This window comes from Octopus bimaculoides, chromosome 15, assembly GCF_046866305.1.
Source record: "Octopus bimaculoides isolate indiv1 chromosome 15, ASM4686630v1, whole genome shotgun sequence".
Classification (NCBI taxonomy): Eukaryota; Metazoa; Mollusca; class Cephalopoda; order Octopoda; family Octopodidae; genus Octopus; species Octopus bimaculoides.
This window is the reverse complement of record NC_142942.1, coordinates 13828032-13848195: the sequence shown is the minus strand read 5'-3', so window position 1 is coordinate 13848195 and position 20164 is coordinate 13828032. Positions and strand designations below refer to the sequence as shown.

At 36.4% G+C, this 20164-nt stretch overlaps 1 long non-coding RNA gene across 1 annotated transcript in view; it reads left to right on the top strand.

Annotated features, from left to right (window-relative positions):
- Window positions 1-19814, top strand: part of LOC149132415 (uncharacterized) — a 61648-nt gene extending 41834 nt beyond the window's left edge. Inside the window, exon 2 of the long non-coding RNA XR_016244420.1 lies at window positions 18201-19814. This is a non-coding gene — a long non-coding RNA (uncharacterized LOC149132415). The remainder of the gene's footprint in view (window positions 1-18200) is intronic.
- The last annotated feature ends 350 nt before the right edge of the window (window positions 19815-20164 follow it).

Here is a 20164-nt window from a genome sequence, read left to right as displayed (position 1 = left end):
TGTGTATATATATATATATATATATATATATATATATATATATATCTGTGTGTGTATATATATATATCTGTGTGTATGTATATATATATATATATATATATATATATGTATGTATATGGTCGAGCTCTTTGATGGCATTGATTCATGAAGTCATAACAATTAACATTGCTAATTACTGCAGAATGAATAACTTCTGGACTTACAGATTCTGGAAGAAAAGAGGATCGGTTTTTTTCTGTGGCTATTTTGAATATTGCATAAATCAGAATGTCTAATAAAATAACATCACTTTTATTTCTAGGAATCAATCATGGATATTGTCGATATATGGTGCACTACACTTTTTCCTATATAAACGTTGGTCTACTTTACTATACACAAATATATATATATATAAATATATATATATATATATATATATATATATATATATATATATATATATATATAGACACTCCCTTACAACAGCTACGAAAAAAATGTAAAACAAAGCATATACCCCGTGAAACTGTGATATTTTACAGCATAAGATATAAGGTTCATTTATATTGTTTGGATTACAATATCAATAATAGATGTAATTTACATAAAAGAAAGAATGAAGATAACAGGATTAAAGTTAAACAAAGGGTGAGAAATGAGATAAAAAAAAAACGTCGATAGAGCCATCAATACGTTTTCCCTTTGATTCTGCATTAAGACTCCATGTTTCAAGGGTCACGTGATATTGTAGTATAGCCGGTGGACGATGTGGTGGTTTTGTTTGTATGTTTCTTTTTTCCATTGTTTTATTTATTTATTTATTTATTTTTTGTATTTCGTTTTTGCCTTTCCCAAAGATAATTGATTGGTTACTCTGCCTGCCTCTCTCGCAATGTGACTGCCATGCATTAAACTGCACGTGACCAATAACGAGTGCAGTGATGCACACCGCTAATAAAACTTGTAGAGATATGCACAGGCATACTGCTTAATAATAAGTATAGAGGAACAAACAACATTTGCGCTCCGATAGTGCTTTTAATTTTTTTCTAGTGTTTTTATTTTTTCTTCTGACTTGGCTGTCTCCGCTGTAGTTTACTCCGATTACCATAATCCATGTTGCGAGCCTATTGCTGGTCGTTTGAGATGTTAGAAATAGTAGTTAAATCTCTCTGAAACCATGACTTATCGTCTCTCTCCCACACACACTCGCTTTCATTCTAAACATGAACAGCATGCTAGAAATAACAAATGCCCAATCTGACCATCACTAGAGATTTCTCTGGGCGAACAAACACACCTAGCACTGCAAAGAGTTGTATACATACATACATACTTACATGCAAAAGTGCATATATGCACACGTACAAACATTCATATATCAATACATATATATGCATACACGGACATGCTCATACATGCACTCATAATTACATACAAACATGCACAGATATACATACATGCACACGTACATATATGTATTCGTACATATATCCGTACTTATGCATACATGTACACGTACATACATGTATTCATGGATACATATACACATGAGCATCTGTTTAGATACGTACATACATGCACACTTACATATATGTGTTCATTCATTCATTCATTCATGCATGCATGCCTACATGAATACTTTCTTTCCTCTGTCCACTGTTTTCTTCCCTCGTTTGTTCTTCACGAAGGCCATAGACTCGAAAAGTCAAAGACAATTCCATTTTTCTTGAGCGTCAAACTGATACAGATTGCTTGTTGGTCTCTTCATCTGACTTTGTCTTCTGGTTTTGTACTGTTTTGAACATTATATATATATATATGATTGGCCATGATAGATTGGAAAGAAAACGGAAAAAAAACTGTCAGGATTAACGTGCATGCGTGTGCGTGCGTGTGCGCGCTTGTATATGGATGTAAGTGTCTCTGACGTTTCGAGCCCATGGCCTTCGTAAAAAAGAAACGAGGGACGAAAACAGTGAAGAGAAGAAAGAAAACGGAAAAAAAAGCCTGTCAGGATTAACGTGTGTATGCGTGTGCGCGCATGTATATGGATGTATATATGTGTATATATGTATATATATATATGTATGTATGTATATGTATATGTGTATATATATGTATATATTTGTACATATGTATGTATATATATGTATATATTTGTATATATATATGTATGTAAATATATGTAGATATATGCATGTATGTATATGTATGTATGTATATATATGTATGTATATGTACGTATGTATATATATGTATGTATGTATATGTATGTATACATATATATACACAAATATATATACAATGTCGATTAATTAAAGTTATCGTATTTACCACATTAATGCGTTAACGACTCACTTTGCTACATGAAAAGCCCTTGTAGATACACGAGAATGTGTTACTAGCTATGTATAAATATATATATATATATATATATATATATATATATATATATATATATATATATACATACATATATAAATATTGTATTGTATCCATTGCATGCACTCAAGAGCCGTTTGTTCCCACTTCCACTGCATTCACCTTTTTTGTTTTTCCCCTTTTATAAAGGGGCTGGGTTAGACAGCATCTTCCTTCTTTTCCCCTTCACCCTACTTATTCCTAACAACAATCATTGATTTATCTTATCCGAGAAGCAGCTCTTATGTTTTTGTTATTTGGTTCTGTTTATTTATTATTTTTTTCCCTTGTCCTACTTAACTCCCTAGTTTATTCGCTACATCAAGCTGGCTCGACTTATGAATGAATGAATGAATCTGTCTCATTCTCTCGCCTCTCTGCATCTATCTATCTATCTATCTATCTATCTATCTATCTATCTATCTATCTATCTATCTATCTATCTATCTATCTATCTATCTATCTATCTGTCTGTCTGTCTGTCTACCTATCTATCTGTGCGTTTGTCTATCTATCTATCTATCTATCTATCTATCTATCTATCTGTCTGTCTGTCTGTCTGTCTACCTATCTATCTGTGCGTTTGTCTATCTATCTATCTATCTATCTATCTATCTATCTATCTATCTATCTATCTATCTATCTATCTATCTATCTATCCATCCATCCATTTGTCTGTCTGTCCCTTTGCCTGTCTGTGTGTCTGTCTGTCCATTTCTGTATATATCCGTCTGCCCGTCTGTCTGTCTGTCTGCCCGTCTGTCTGTCTGTCTGCCCGTCTGTCTGTCTGTCTGCCCGCCCGTCTGTCTGTCTGTCTGCCCGTCTGTCTGTCTGTCTGCCCGTCTGTCTATCCGTCTGACTATGTATGCGCCTTCTCCCATCTATCGCTCTATCGATCTCTCCCCTTGTCTTTCCCCATCTATATTCCCTATATTGTTAGTCTTCATTCTTCTCTGCCCCCATCCATCGTCTATGAATCTATCTATCTATCTATCTATGTCGCCTTTCTTCATCCATCCGTCCTTCCATATCTCCGTCCGCTCGTCTTTCTGCCCTCCCCCCGCTCCCCACCGTCTATCTCTTACTCTATTTGCCTTTCGTCTCTCCCACTTCAATCACTGTATCGATCTGCCCCTTACCTTTCTCCACTTATCAATACTCTCTCTCAGGTTTATTAATTTCTCCCTCCCTCTCGCCATTCTTTATCTATCTATCTATCTATCTATCTATCTATCTATCTATCTATCTATCTATCTTTATTTTAACACATATCCATTTAGATATGGGACCTAACAAATTATATTTAGACATACAAAATCAATCGGGGTTGTTTCGTTTGAAATAATTCTATTTTAGATAAAATCTCTTCTTTTTAGATTTCGAAATATTATACATAAATAGATGCACCCCACCACCTTTCGATATGTGTAATATATATATATATATATATATATATATATAATATATATATATATATATATATATATAATATATATATATATATATATATACATGCCATGATAGATCGCTATCCACTACACATTCTTTATTTTCTCTCCTTGTTTCTTTCTGTGTTCCTTTTTGTGGAAGAGCGTAGGCTCGAAATGTTAAAGACTTTCACTTCCCGAGCGTTAAACTAATACATCTGTTTGCTGTCTACACCACCTGTCTTCGTCTTTTGTTTTTTTTTGTGAATTCTCCCTATATATATATATATATATATATATATATATATATATATATATATATATATATATACATATGTGCAAACTTTCGGTAGTGGTAGACGACGTCTGATGACATAAAAAAAGGCTACTCTTGAAAAGAGGGCGAATGACGTCACCTCACACCGTCACTCTAGCCCAACACCAAAGGAACACCTATATATAAACACTCCCACACACAACCAGAAATGACTTTGACGAAAGTAACATTAATTCTTTATGTCGTTCAATTTTTCTCAACCGATCAATGGACCGAATGAGTAAACCTATCAATAATGAACCTATAAACACTACTGGAAAGAACTGTAAGTTAAGTTTATTACAATAAAGAAATATGGAATGACCATCATTTATGCCTTGTCCATGGATACGACGGAATGTACTGTAATCAGCTCAGGAATACGGACTATGCTCGTAAGAAACATGTGATTTGTGGAAACGCGCGTAGCGATGCATTAAAGAATATATGAATTTCATCCATGCATTATTATTATTACAGATAGTAATATAAAAGTCGGGATGCGTGGCGTTCGGTTACTCAATAAATGAAAAATGCATTAAATGCTACAAAACGTACACGTAGGACAAATACAGAAGAACCGTAATTCTTCTTCAGTTACCGACCAGAAAATACTAATACTCAGTTTCGTGCCTTTAACGATAAGCTTGAGAACTTTATGTATGTAATGTATATAGCACGGGCATGGTTGTGTGCTTAAGAAACTCGCTTTGCAACTACATAGTTTTGGGTTCAATACCAGTACGCGCTACCCTGGGCAAGTATCTTCGACTATATTCGACCAGTGCCTTATGAAAGAAATTGGTTGAGAGGGAAACTTTGTTGAAGCCCATCTTATATATATATATATATATGTGTGTGTGTGTGTTTGTATTTGTGCTTCTCCTTACCTTCCACTATATGACAACCGCTGTTGGTTTGCCTAAATATTTGCAACGCTATTTTCTAGAGTTATAAGTTTAATCAGGCATCTACCTAATTATGTTGATTTTAGTATCCTTTCGTATTTTTTGGGTGTTGTTGAAGAATAGAAAGCCATACGGGAAAACTGACTTTAATTTACTTACGCCGTTTGGGCGTAACTGCAGAAGTGTTCCTCTTCGCCCACCAATTTCGTCTCCTCCTAACTTTCAGAAAAATGGGTTTTTAATAATGAAATTTCCTACAAATACCTTTCAGATGCTGTAGATTACGATTATATCGTAATTTAACGTGAAAAAAAGAAAAAGAAAGGGGGAAGGTGATGTTTCACGTATCTCGACTTTGTTTCCTTTACACATGTTGATAATTTCATTGCAGTTATCATTTCTTATGTTGGAAAAAAACAAAAACAAAAAAAACAACACAATATTGAGGACTATTCCACCCTTTCCCGAAATTAACAACATCACAAGTAGCAACGAAAGAGGATTTTAGAATAAGCCTTTCATCATCTTTGCCTTTCATTCTTTCGGGGGGTCGATAAAATAAAGTACCAGTGAAGATCGGAGCCGATCAAATGTAGATCGGAGGCCGATATTATCTCCTTGCCTCCTCCTTTCAAAACAGCTTGGCATTGCGCCAAAATTTGAAAGAGCTATGTAATCCACTGTCCTCGTTTGAGGACAGTGGTATTTAGTTTATTTACTGCAATAAAAGTTAACTAGATGCTTCCGTATGTGTGTTATCCCTATTTATATAACTATCTTCAAAATTTCGACAGGGTTAAACTGGATTAACATGGGTTAATGTAGTATCTTATTGTTTCCGTCAATAACTCACTTCATTTTCACTCTAAAGAAATATTTCTACCAATCAGTGCTTCTTAAAATATCTTACTCTTGGCTGCACTTCCGAAATAACAAAAAAACAAAAAAAAAAACAAAAAAAAACATTCCTCCGCGTCACTGGAAATATTTTATTGATAAGGAATATATTAATAAATGCATAACTAAAATCAAGTCGATATAAAGAAACCTAACTCCAAACGGTACTTCATGTATAACACAAAAATACAGCCACTTTAAACTTTGTATAAATATAAACATTTTAATAGCCTTCTTCAGTTACTGTTACATTCAAAATATATTAATATATTCAAGAATAAATTAAACGGATCTTGCTGTAACAGAGGTTTTAAAATTCACTGCAGCGAGACTAGTGGTGGATTTAGGCATAGACTTAAGCTACAGATTAAGGGCCTCTAAATTCACAAGGGCTTCGATATAATTAAGACTAATGTGTTTTCAATGTCTGTGTGGCCTTGTGGGGCGGATTTGTTTACAAGCGGTCTCCAGGTTTTACACAGTTTACGGCTTTGCTTAAGTCTAAATCCAGCACTGTAGGAGACCATTTCAATTTATGCAATGGAGTAGAAGTCACCAGGGAAACAAAGATGATGTGAAGATGGGAAGATTCAAGGACAGTCGTGTCTACTTTCTTATATACATCAGCGAAAGGCACACACACATCTGTACATGTACATATGTATGTGTGTGTGTGTACATGTGTACACCCATACACAAACACACACATATGTATGTATGCACATACATAGTGTTAACTTTCGTTGTAAGCATGCAAACATGTCAAATGTACTATTTCTCCTTTGGTTGAAAAAAAACAAAAAAACTAGTGAACAGCCATATTCAGTTTTCGACCCTTATTGCGGTCTCATCAGTGATGTTTTCATCAGCTGATCAATCCCAGAGAAACAAGGAACCAGTTCGTTTATATATACATCAAATGTAATAGCTCTAAAAAATTGGGGCCACTAATTTGCATTCTGTAAATGCTTAACACGTTATTTAGTATCAGAAGTAAGTCATCAGGGAACCAAGTACTGAATGGCGAGAGAAGGGTGATGCAATGAAGAGTGAGTTAAATCTTTGGCCAGTACAGGAGACAATCCTGGATATATTTTAGTCTTACGAGGCCCCATCAACGTGTCATAGATGTTTTCGTATTTACTAGAACTTTGATAGAAAAGAAAAAATAAAAAGACCAAAAATGATTGACAAACGATCGATTAGTTAGTTGGAATGATATTTAACCAATTGACTAATAATAAAGGATTTATTAATATTGGCGTAATAACTCTCCCTAGATACAACAAGAATTTGTATGAATTTAGTGGAAAAAATAATCACATGATATCGATTTACAACAATCTCACTTTATCATGCACTGAAATACAAGCGCCCCAACATGGCCGCGGCCTTAATGAATTGATAACGGAAAATGTGACTGGTGGTTATTTGATCGATTAAAAGACAACGGTGTTGTTGTTTTATCCTAAGTCAACTGATCAAGCAGACGAAGATCAAAGTGTTCCAACCGTGACTATCATGCCTTTTGTTTTGTTTTCATACATATTTAGGCCTACGTTGCGCAGTGTGTCATTTCTGTTTTGTTTCGTTATTGTTTTTTTCTGTATAGACAAGTATGATTTAAGGTAGATTTAGCTGTTATTTCTAGCCGGTCGATTGATCACGGAGTAGTGATCCACCTCAGACGTTACTAAAGACGTCAACGATTTTATTTCATGCGACGTTCTTGTGACATATTTTGGGCCCCGTTGCTTCGACTCTTATATATCGACGGTGCTAATGATACAGCTGCTGCCGATGATGACGATGATGATGATGATCTATCATAATTCCATTCGATGACGAGTACGAAGAAGACGACGAGGAGGAGGAGGAGGAGGGGGACGAAAGTCATTCTTATTACAATCTCCGCCAACGTCGTCGCCCTCTCGGCCTCCCCTTCATCATCTCCTCTTCCTTTCCCTCCCTCTCGGTCTCCTGCTCCTCCTCCTCACCATCACGTCATCACAACCCTCCTCCTCATCGTCCTCATTATCATTATTCCCACCGTCAATAGCATCATCATTGTCATCATCATTGTCGTCATCATCATCATCGTCAGCATCGTCATCATCATCATCGTCAAGATCACTACCTTTAGAATAACGATAGACATATATTCAACAATAGCAAACACCAGGAGCATTGCCCCCTCGTCCTCAATAATGATAATATGAAAAAGATAATAATAATAATAATAATAATAATAATATTAATAAATGATAATGATAATCATAATTTATAATGATTTATTATATTTCCATTTTTCATTTTTATTTATTTTCTTTTTATAATAATAATAATGATCGTTTCTTTATAGCGATAATTTATTTTTACCATCAAGTTTTCTTTCAGAACCAAAAAAAAAAAAGAACCAAAAAAAAACCCAGTAAAAATCACAAAAGAATCAAGAAAAATGTTTCTCTAAAATATGATTAAAATACTTTGGTATTCCATCATCTCCCCCCCCACTCTCGCCCCCTCTCTCTTTGTCTCTGTCTCTCTCTTTCTTTCTTGTTGCAATATACCCGCTTTCTACTTCCCTTATTCTCAGATTGAAATACTGAAACGCACTCTCCACCCTCTCTCTTTATCACTACTCACTCACCTCCATCCCAACCTCACCCTCCTTATCCCATCCATTACGCACTCTCTCTCTCTCCCCTTCCTCCGCCTCCTCCTCATCATCATCACCTCTTTCTTTCTTCTTCTTCTCTTCTATCTTCAATTACTGACTGACTGACGACATATATACCTTAATATTTTCTGTCTCCTACCAACACCGCCCGCCTTACTCTCTCTCTGTTAATCTCTCGTTCCACTTGTTCACGCCGCCTTTTTTTTTTTACAAACAGCTCCTGTGTCGGCATTTTATTGATGGAATAATAAGAAAGAAGACATTAAGCATATATAAAAAAAAGAAACCATAAAAACAAAAATGAGACAGAAGCGGCAAAGGATTTTGGAGCGCAGGGGACGGAGGAAGAAACATGGGTGTTTTTAGGAAACTAGTAGAGCTGAGAAGAGCAAAGTAGATTAGGAGAAAGGGTAAGGGTTGATCAAATGATGGGATGCTCGTTTCTGATTCATTTTTGAATAGGGCTTACGCCACCTTCTTTCCTTCTCATATCCCTCAACCTCCTTATTTTCCACCCCACTTCTCATCTTTTGTTACCTCCCTTTCTTACCGCCCTCTCCTGTCATAGGTCTGTCTCACTGTTTTTGCATCTATCTATCTATCTATCTATCTATCTGTTTATCTATCTGTTTATCTATCTATCTATCTATCTATTCATACATACTCGTGCTCACCTCTACCCATTCGCACGTTACCCGCATAGTACTCTTTATATTATATTCATTGTCATTTTAACAAAAGCGAAAGACTGAAAACGATAAGTCCAGAAGGTATTAACATAAATAGACAGATGAATAAATTAATATATTCGAAAAGAACCTCCAAATTATTAAAACGATATCGAAATTTCACACACGCACACACGTCTGGATGTTGCAGACAAGAGTTAAAAAAAAAAATAGTTAACGGAAAACTCCGAGCATTGACGAAATAAATGTGCAGCTTCAAGCAATATAACGTACACACACACACACACACACACACACACACACACACACACACACATTACGGATGCTGCATAATATCACAATGGGGATAATGTTATCAAACGGTTATTGTTATCAAAGCTTTTGGGTCTCAAGCACACTCAGAATATTATTGCTATATAATCACTTGATACTATCAGTTAAAGTGATCACAATAAGCGCCTTCAGCTATAAGTGTGTGTTTGCTTGTGCGTGTACACGCGCGCGCGCACACACACACACACACACACACACACACACACACACACACACACACACAATCTCTTCAATAAAGTAAGAAATCTAAATACATATTTCAAAAATAGATTTGGTTATACAAATAGAACTCAAAACATGATTGTGTGTGTGGAAAGAATATTGCTTCCCAACCTCATGGTTCCAGGTTCAGTCCCACTGTGTGGCACCTTGGGCAAGTGTCTTCTACTATAGCCGCAAGCCAACCAAAGACTTGTGAGTGGATTTGGTAAACGGAAACTGAAAGAAGCCCATCGTAAATGTGTGTGTGTGTGTGTGTGTATAAGCGCAGGCTTGGGTTTGTGGTAAGAAGCTTGCTTCCCACTACAGGATTTCTAGTTCAGTCCCACTGCGTGGCACCTAGGTCATGTGTCTTCTACTATAGCCTTGGGGCAACCAAAGCCTTGAGAGTGGATTTGGTAGACGGAAACTGAAAGAAGCTCGCCGTAAATTGTGTGTGTGTGTGTTTGTGTATCTTCCGCCACCACTTAACAGGTGTTGCTTTGGTTACGTTCCCGGAATGTAGCGTTTCGGCAAAAGAGATCGATAGAATAAATACTAGGCTTTAAAAGATGAGTCCCGAGGTCGATTTATTCGACAAATATTTTTCAGGGCGCTGCCCCAGCATGGCCACGATCAGGTGACGGAAACGAGTAAAAAAGAAACGATGTGTATATGTGTGTATATATTCTTTTACTTGTTTCAGTCATTTGACTGCGGCTATGCTGGAGCACCGTCTTTAGGCAAGCAAATCGACCGCAGGACTTATTCTTTGTAAGCCTAATACTTATTCTATCGATCTCTAATGCCGAACCGCTAAGTTACGGGGACGTAGACATACCAACATCGGTTGTCAAGCATTGGTGGGAGATAAACACACATACACACACACAATGGGCTTCTTTCAGTTTCCTTCTACGAAATGTACGGTGGTCGACTTGAGGATATAGCTAATGACTCTAGCCCAAAGTGCCATGAAGTGGGACTGAACTCAGAACCATGTGGTTGGGAAGCAAGCTTCTTACCACACAGCTACACACACACACGCACGCAAAATTTTCAATCGGTAGAATTCAGTTAGTGACTCAAGGGCCGAGTGTTTCGTGAATACATATGTCAGTTAGTAACTGCCGACGGAAAATAATAATAATAAAAAATATATTATTTTTATTCTAATTTTCATTATTATTACTATTATTCTAAGAGAATTTAAATAATAAAAAAATATAAAATTTAAAAGAACCCGCCAAAGAAAAAGATGAAACAGAAGAAATACAAAAGGAAACAAGTGCAGAAAACGATGAGAAAGAAAATAGAAATTCCTCTATTGTAATAATAATAATAATAATAATAATAGTAATGATAGTAACATTCTTTCTTCTGTGACAGGGAAATTCCCCACTATAACCTGAGACTGTCGTCTTGAAAGCAAATTGTCTTTCCCTTTTCTATATAACACCTTCCGGAACACAGATCCGTCCATGATCTCACAAAAGACGCCATGAATCATTTGTCTGTCTGTGTTGCTTTCTACACTCATGTCGTGTGACTAATTTTACCGAATACTTTGTGTTATAATTGCTTAATCTCGACGGATCTCCGTCGGTTTCGACTAACTAATTAACGGAACTGTCTGCTCATTGAATTATAGAACAAATAACTGGCAGAGTATTCCAGAGTATTCCAGGAATGATGAAATAAGTACCAGTTTATTATTGGGGTCCACGTTATCGGCTAAACCCCAAAATGCAGGCCTTGTACTAAGAGTAGAAAGAATTATAATTACTCTCTCTAAAGTGGCTAGTTGGCAGACCGGTTAGAGCGTCAGACAAAATTCTTAACAGCATTTCCTCCGACTCATTACGTTCTGAGTTCATATCATGCCGTGGTTCACTTTGGCCTTTCATCCTTTCGGGGGTCGATAAAATAAAGTACTAGTTGAGCACTTGGGTCGATAATCGACTTACCCTCTTTTAAAATTACTGGCCTTGTAACCAAAAATTGAAACCATTATAATTGCTTACCTTTAATGGATCTCTGTCGGTTTCGACGGTAAGATGGGTATTACTGTTTTTCGAGTAATTATCTGAACTAGGCTGTTTGCTCATTGAATTGTAGAACAAACGAGTGACTGAGTATTCCACAGACTTGTTTAGGCTTAAATGTAATAGTTCTCGTTTAGAATCAGCACGACACAGTTTATGACTAGGCTATATTTTTGCATTTTTGAATTACTGGTACAAACTATACAGACATTTTCGTTTACCCAATGTCACAAGGTATGATTCATTCCAGTGCTATTATGTGTAAACAACGAACAATCCCACCTTCCCAAACTTAACAAACCTCCGAAGATCACCAAAATCTAAAAAAAATATCCTCCCAAAGACAAAAAAAACAAAAACAAAAAAAAATCAAAGAAACAAAAACATAAAATCCCTTCTAAACCACAAAAAATACCACACCTCCTCCCCACAAAACTCCTCCCCACTGCAAAAATCTTCCACCCATCAAAAAAGAATTTGTTCAAAACGTCAGTAAGTGATATTGAACCCGGGGGCTGATGATTGCAAAACAAGCTTCTTAACCACTTGGCCATTCCCGTGACATAATTCACACACACACACACACACACACACACACACACAGATCACCGTATTTGATAGCAGCAAAGACGCACGGGCATAGTAGATGCACTTCAACTTCGCATATTGCACCCAGGGTGAGTTATTTTGCGAAATAAGTTTTTGAGGTAAAAAAAAAAAAAAGAAAACATAAAAAATCGTCTTAAATGCCATCAAATATGGTAGGTTTATCATTCAAATACCAAACAGTATCATTCACCTGATTCCCTTTTGGCAGTCATTCTTTTCTTTCATGATGATGACGGTGATAATTAGGAGGTGAAGTAAGAGGTGCGTTGTTAAAATAATTAACATTCAGCAGCTCATCACTGTAACAGTTACCATTATTAGTAACATTAGCAATCCTTTCTCTATTATCATCGACAAAAGCATCATCATCTTTATCCATCGTCATTTGTAGCGTTATCATTGTAATCTTCATTATCGTCGTCGTCACCATCATCATCATCGTTGTCAATGACATCGTTAACACCACCACCACAATAATTATCGTCGCCGTCATCATCATCATCATCACTGCCACAACCGTCATCACCTGCACCAGCACCACCACCATCATTATCATCACCATTATGGAACAGCAATCAAATTACACCATGTCTCACCTGCACCGACTTCAACTAACAGCCAGAAAGCCATTGTAGCTAACGGAAACGTCATGGTCATGACTGTTTTATTTTTGATCAAAATGCTACATAAAGCTGACCTGAGATTAAACAACAGCAACGGAACAATATGAAATATTTACAGTTAAAATAGGTGCGGCTGTGTGGGTTAACGAGTTCGCTTCACGAGCAAGTAGTTCCGGGTTCGGTCCCACAGCGCGGTATTTTATTTATCTATTATAGTTCAGTTCCCACCATAAGGCCCAGTCTTCGTTGTGTTGTGGATGCTTGTCTGGCCCTGAGAGTTGTGCCAGTGGAGTGCAGTTTCCTTGGAGGGTCTTCCATGCTGGACAGGTTCAAGGATAGAGGTCAGACTAATATTGACTACCTTTTTCTGGAGATGAAAATGGGTTTGCGTAGGACCAACTCCCACTGACAAGAGAAAAAGCAAAGTTACAGCAGTATTAATGACGACGATTCAAAACTAGGAAGACCAGGGTGAGGAAGGGCTTCTCTCAGGGAAACCTATAAAATTGGTACTTTCCGTTTAACTTACGTAGAATACGCACATATATATGTATATATATATTATAAAGGTTAAAAATCGTTAATGATTCTACCAGGTGGTCAACGCAGAAATAAAAACCTCATACGTAAATTTTACGAACTATTTTATAATTATATACATATATATATGTGTGTGTGTGTGTGTGTGTGTACGTACATATATATATATGTACATGTGTGTGTGTGTATATAGCGAGAGAGATTTTGTACTCTAATACGTTCCTAACGGAATACACTTCAATACATATATATATTTTCTTGCCTTTAACCCTCGAACGCGGAGTATAGGCCACTTATAATTGAATTCCATGTCGCATAATTTTTCGCTTCTGTACTTATACTCTGCCATGAATGTCCCCCTTTAGCTAGTTACTTTTGTGTTGATCTACGCCACGAGTTCTTAGGCCTACCCCTCTTTCTATATCTATCCGGATTCCACTGTAAAGCACTTTTCATTACATTTGGTGTGTCTTTTATAATTGTGCTACCAATCCACTTCCACTTTTTCTTAAATATATATATATATATATATATATATAATACTGTCCTGTTTTTTTTTCTTCCAAAATTTGATCCTCCATAAGTCCTAAATTTTATTTTGGTACGTATGGGAGCAACTGTCTTCGATGACTTATTTTGTCGTTCGGTGCTCGAAATGAGGAGTAGATAGACAGCCGACAACTGACGTAGAGTCGTTCTTTCTATTACTTGTCCTGTTTTCCGTTTGTTTCTCTCGTTTGCGTATTGAACTCATTTACTTTCGTATTTCATGTTGTTTACTGTTCGGTGACGTTCTGTACCCACATATGCATGTGTGTGTGTGTGTATATATATATATATATATATATATATACACACACACACACTCTTCCTGTGTCTGTTGTACCTGAATTTCAAAGGGCCAGCCTTGTGTTGTGACACTCTGTGACACGCCGAATCACCCCGAGAACTACGTATAGGGTACATGTGTCTGTGGAGTGCTCAGCCACTTGCACGTTAATTTCACGAGCAGGCTGTTCCGTTGAGTAGATCAACTGGAACCCTCGTCGTAGTAACCGACGGAGTGCCAGGTGTATATTTTTAGGTATGTATGTGTGTCTGGCGGAGCTTCAAGTTCATATCGACCGGTGCGAAAACTCGGTTGTCCTTTTCAAAAACTCAACTCAGTTATTCGAGAAACATATATTGAAATAAATAGAAATATAAAACGAAACTTATTAATTCTCATATTACTTATAATATTGTGCTTTACTTTATTTTGTCTGTAGAAGCGATACAAAGATGTCTTCCTCACTGTATCATCTCTTAATCACCAATATATATATATATATAGATATATTTTGGGAGGAAGACAAGCTTCGGTAGATTTGTCAGAAATTTTTCGTATATGATTGTAAAATGTGTGTCAGGAAGACGAGAGATATTGATATGATCTATTATGATGAATTGAGGGCGACACAGAGCAAACAAATTAATAGAGGAAACGAAGTGGTTCGTTTCGGTAAGAATTAATCACATTGCTCACTTTCACTTAACCCTATACACTCTAGTTTGTCTAGCGAGACAAACCTGGGGTGAAAAATGGAATAAAAAAATAAAAAAAAGAGTAATGTGACGACGACGACGATTGTGATGTCGTCAGTGATATGAGCGAAAACTTTCAGATGAACTCGCGTCCTTTTTTTCTTTTTGGCATCCTGTTTCTACTTCTTCTTCTTCTTCAAATTCTTCTTTTTCTTTTTCTTGTTTTTCTTTTTCTTCTTTTTCTACCACCAGTCCATACCCCTCTTCCCATTACTCTGACTAATAAGCAGAAATACGTAAGTGTATGGTTCGACGGCAGGGTCAGAGATTGAAAGCTGTTCGTGGCGTTTCGGTTATCTATCATTAGCTACTTGTTCGTTACTTTCCAAAATGAATGATGATGTGTTCAAAACGAAAACGGGGGAATGGGGTAAAAAGAAAAAGAAAACAAAAAGCATCAAATGAAGAAACAGAAATGGCAGCATCTTCTCTTCGCTGAAAACTGAGAAACACATCGAATTAAAGACTCCCGTCGATATTAAAGTCTCGTCATATTACAGACAATCAGATTATAGTAAAGGGTTTTTCATTTTACACCCACCCCACGGAAAGGCAGGGAGCTGGTAGAATCGTTATCATGCCGGCCAAAATGTTTAGCGGTATTTCTTCTGGCTTTTTACGTTCCGAGTTCAAATTCCGCCGAGGGCGACAAAATAAGCACCAGTTGAGCGCTGGTGTCGATTTACCGACTTAACACGTCCCCTGAACTTGCTAGCCTTGTGCTCAAATTATTATTATTATTATTGAGTGAGAGAGCAATGCATACCATCAAAGTGACACTAGAGTAGAAATATACGAAGCCCAATATACCCATCATGATGACGGGTCTGATAAGGGTACACCATGCACATGGATCATAATGATAAGTGCGCGACATGTTGATTTCATATCAAGATAAACAGCGCATGACCTTACAGGTAGGGCCCAGTTAGAATTTTCTTCAGGTCGAGTAGCCCACCCCGCTCAAAGGCCTTTGAATAAGGGTTGTTTAAGGATGTTGAACGAAACACTCGTTTCCAGAGGTGAATTATTCAAACCCCAAAGAATTCCTCTCAACACATGGCTATGATGCTCCTTCAGTATTTCTGCTCGTGATCAGAGATGCACAAGGGACATGCTCAATTGATTAACGTCAAATAACTGACAAGTAAATCTGTGGTCCTGAACTGAATATTTGCTGTAGCCCATCTTTTTACACCAAGACAAACACGTGTATCATAACACCTCCAATCAGTTAAGATCAGAAGCTATGAGAGCCAGTGCCTTGATTTGCATCAGTGCATTATTATTATGAAGAGGTTGACTTTGCCTTTCATCCTTTCGGGGTTGATAAATTAAGTACTAGTTGTGTACTGAGGTCTATCTAATCGACTGGCTCCCTCCCCCCAAATTTTGGGCCTTGTGTCTAGAGTAGAAAAGATTATCATTATTAAGAGGTCGACTTTGCTTTTCATTCTTTCGGGGTTGAAAAATTAAATACCAGTGAAATACTGGGTCGATGTAATCGACTTGTCTCCTCCCCCAAATTTCAGGCCTTGTGCCTATAGAAAAAAAAAGGATTATTATTATTTTTATTAAGAGGTCGACGTTATCTTTCATCCTTTCAGGGTCGATAAATTAAGTACCAGTTGCGTACTGGGCTCGATCTAATCGACTTGCTCCCTTCCACAAAAATTTCAGGCCGTGTGCCTTTAATAAAAAGGATTATTATTAAGGCAGTAAGTCGGTGGAATCCTTAGCAGGCTGGACGAAATGCTTAGCGGTATTTTACCCGTCGCTACGTTCTGAGTTCAAATCCCACAGAGGTCGACTTTGCCTTTCATCCTTTCAGGGTCGATAAAGTAAGTTCTAGTTGAGCGGTGGGATCGATGTAACTGACTTGTCCTCTCCCCCAAAATTTCAGGCCTTGTACTTTCAGTAGAAAGGATTTATTATTATTATTATTATTATTATTATTAAGGCGGCGAGCTGACAGAATCTTTTGCACGTTGGGCCAAATGCTTAGCGTATTTTGCCCATCGCTACGTTCTGAGTTCAAATTCCGCTGAGGTCGATTTTGCCTTTCATCCTTTCGGGGTCGATGTAATCGAGTAGTCCCCTCCCCCACCACAATTTCAGGCCTTGTGCCAGCGGTAGAAAGGATTATTATTATTATTAAAGCGGTGAGCTGACAGAATTGTTAGCGCGCTGGACGAAATGCTGAGTGATATTTCTTCTGGCTCTTTGTCTTTCAACCTTTCGGGGTCGATGAAATAAGTACCAGTTATGCACTGGGTTTCGATAGAATAGACAAACCCCACTTCATCTTAAAATTATTGACCTTGTGCTAGAATTTGACACCATTATTCCACCCTTCCTTTATAAGTGATTAACAGACAAAACCTACAAAGAATTGCCGTTTTCATACAAAGGAAAATCTGTCTTTGACTCGGATACATTTGGAAATGAATTTAGGTTGTTAAATTTCTAATGAGTTTGTTGGCACATATCATATCGTGTTTTGCAAATACTTTGAACTAATTAAAATATAATTTGATATTCACGGGAAATTAATCCAATCTTTTAGTGAGATATTTATCATCTTTAAATTTCAAGCTTATTATATCAACTTATTGATTGGAAGCTTATGGGAATAAAACGTGAAATTTATGAAGGAGACAATTGATCTATGATATAAACATTTCATGTTTAACATTTGAATAGGAGAAAAAATAGCAACAGCAGTAACAACTAGATATTGATTCCTGTCCGTTTATCTATTCGTTGTGGAATATTGGAATATTCGAAGCACGACTGAATACAGTAGATATTTCGTTGTTAAATTAAGAAAATAATACATATATCCCAAGTTGACAGATTAAGAAAATAATACATATATCCCAAGTTGACAGATGCAACAAGAAATTACTCAGTCTTTAAACCTTATTTTATTTTTGCCGTTGTAGAAAACAAGATGCTGGTGATAAAAGAACGAAATTCATACTATGAATAAACTTGGCAAATATGCAGCTGTGTCTTTAGAATAAGATTCTGATTAAAACGAAATACGTATGAGAGAGAACTCCCACAGATAAAGAATTCTTTACCCCACAGGAAAATATTGAAGAATTTTTTTATTGCTCTGTGTGAGTCCCGCTCACAGAAACCTATTTTACAGGTGTAATCAATAAGTTCACGGAATTTTACCTGACCTGATGAATGAACAGAAAGTGGGTATCGGTAAAAAAAAAGAAAAAAAAAAAATTTTAATTTCAGCTCGAACGGGAAAAGGACTGTCGAGTTGTAGGTGTGTGTAGCAAGATGAGTCAACGCGAAGACGAAGCGTTATCGATTGGCTTGCACTTTACCAAAGATGTTTTTAGATCCGTTGATAAGAGGAGATTTTTAAGATTGAAGTGCCATAGTGTAATTATATATATACCGTCTTCGTTTTCACTTTTCTAAAAGAATTTCTTAGTTTCTTTTTGAAATTAATTACCTTATCCATTAAGATTCAGCGGCGACATTCCTTTAGGGTTGTACTAATATTACGTGTAATCATCAGACTTCAGGAATGCAATAAATTGGGGGAAAAAAAAAAATACATAAAATGAAAAAAAAGGAATAAAAAATCATGAGACAAAAACAAGCAAACAAACAACAAATAAACAAACGGCATTCTTCCTTTACCCGAACGGAAGGAAAGATATAGAATACCAAAGAGGAACTGGCTGAAAAATCTGAATCCTTAAGTCCTTGACTATGGTTATGAGTTGGCTAGATTAGTCTTGAAGAGAATCTCTTATATCCTCGGGATTTTGATCTTGATATTTTTACCGTTCATCTTTTACTTGTTTAAGTCAGCGGACTGCGGCCATGCTGGGGCACCGCCTTAAAAGGTTTAGTCAAACAAATCGATTAAATCTTTTTAAAGTTCTTTTTTTTTAAAGCACTTTCTTGTTTTTTTTTTTTTAAAGTCTGGTACCGACTCACCTGGATTTCTCTTACAGACATTTTTACCCCTAGGACTTAGTCTCGGCAAAGATTTCGGAATGTACGTTCAAATCATTTGAGCGCTACGAAGTGTTTTCGATCTTCCACCAGCTGATTACAGGTGTAGTATTGCACACTGTACATATACAGGGTTGGCCAAAAGTCACTCGACAATCAATCAAATTTCCATAAATACTATTTAGATTGCGCATCTCTGGATTTGATCTGTTGACCCTATACCTTATATATCCTTTATCTTGTTTCATTAGATATCTTTCACAACATTCTGCAACGCAGCTTTCTCTTTTCGAAACACGAGGATATAATTCTAGGAAGATATAGCTGCTATTTTTTGCCGGTCATAATTGAGAAGCTATTTAAATCGGACAAGCGACACGTCTGAAGAATCATATTAAATCTTTGACGAAAAACCGCATAATTTGCGAGAATCAGTCTAACAGCGTTAGAAACACGTCGCACTTATTTTCGGTTTTCAAAACACTTTAACGCGTTTTAACAATGAGAGCACAAGAATAATTACAAGACAATTACGATGTATGATTCTTTTACATTTGGAATTTAAATAAATTTTTGAGATCTTTATTTTTGCTGAACGCCTATGTTGTCTTCAACGATTTCAATGGAAGTATATTACAATTTAATCGCATTTTATTTTATTTTATTCTCAAAGAAATAATATGCCATGTTATTTTCTTTCAAAAATGCTGTTTGCAAAATAGAAAAAAAAAAGGGAAAGCAAGAAAAAGAGAGAAAATGATTGCAATTGTGTTGTTTATTGTTGAATTTTTAACTAATTTTTTGTAGTTACCAGATATTGTATAAGTGTCATCTTTTAATATAGTATGTATATGATATAGATAACACTTGCATGCATATATATATATCTGTATCTATCTATCTATCTATCTATCTATCT